Consider the following 1,256-nt stretch of genomic DNA (forward strand, 5'->3'; position numbering starts at 1 on the left):
CCACCGCGAGTTAACGTACCCAGACAAGCCGCTGTGGGTACAGTTCTGAAACCTGACTTCTTGCCCTTTGCAGATTCCTGTTTTTTTCAGCCCAAACTTAAACTGCCTGATCCCCCAACCAGAGAAGAAGCCAATCTTGAGTGCTTTAACCCTGCGGTAATTTATGCAGAGCAATCCTCGCCTGGCTCCCGGTGCCTTTCGGTTGTCATCCCCCTGGCAAATCCCTCCTTCCTGGAGGCACCGGGTCAGTGACGCGGGGGGGGAGCGGGCACAGCAGCCCCCACCTCGTGCCCAAGCAGCATTTCAGCGGGAAGGACGCAGCCGCCCTCCCGGAACGTGCCAGGAGCTGCCGGGCGCAGCCGGGATGTGCCGAAGCCTCCTGGGTTTCCCTTCTCCGTTCCTGTGTGCCAGCGCTGGTGCCTCAGTGTCAACGGGGGATCACGGCGAGGCTGCTCCTGGTGCAGAGGCTGCTTCGGTGCCCTCTCGGCGAGGCGTAGAAGAAAAAAAGTGGCTCATCAGCAGTGGCTCAGCACCGGCACCATCCACGAGCCTGCGGTGCCTCCAGCCAGCGTTTCCACCACTGGCAAACTGCCACCTTCCTCCTTTTTTAGGATATATAGATAGATATATATTTTTTAAGCTCAAAAAAACCACCTAGGCAGCCTCTGACGCCTCAGAGGAAGGACTGTGGTGTGGTCACCTCTGGCTGGGATCACCACCAGGGTTTCACTGGCACTGGCCGAGGCAGGACGGGGCCTGACCCAAGAAGGTGCTTGGGCTCCTGAATTCGGGCACGGGTGTATATAGTTTAAATAGCGCCAGGATTCAACATGAAATAGCAAATGCTGGGCATCACACCCTGGTGGCAGAGGCTTTTGCCATGCTCCATGCCACACCGGGATGCTCCTGTGAGGAACCGGGCTTTTCCAGCCCCATGGTGTGCTTGGTGTTGGTAAGTGAGTGCCAATGCTTGGTCCGGTTTTCCCTCCCCTGGGAAAAACAACCCATCCTTGAAATAAAACCCTTGTGCTGGCCCGAGGAGCACGTCTGCATGCTGCCCAGGGTTCCTCGCCTCCCTGCTCTGCCTCTGGCACTGCCAAATGTGCCAGGAAAAGCCAAAACACCTCCCGCCCCCTGCACTGGGCACTGTGCTCCTCTCCATGACCTTTATTCACCCGTGGGTGCTTGGAGATTGGTTTTGGCACACCAAGAGCCCCTGATGCCACTGCTTGTCCTAGTGTGTCACTGTTGGGTGC

The sequence above is a fragment of the Nestor notabilis genome, unplaced genomic scaffold (assembly GCF_000696875.1).
Source record: "Nestor notabilis isolate BGI_N333 unplaced genomic scaffold, ASM69687v1 scaffold19722, whole genome shotgun sequence".
In the NCBI taxonomy this organism is placed as follows: domain Eukaryota; kingdom Metazoa; phylum Chordata; class Aves; order Psittaciformes; family Psittacidae; genus Nestor; species Nestor notabilis.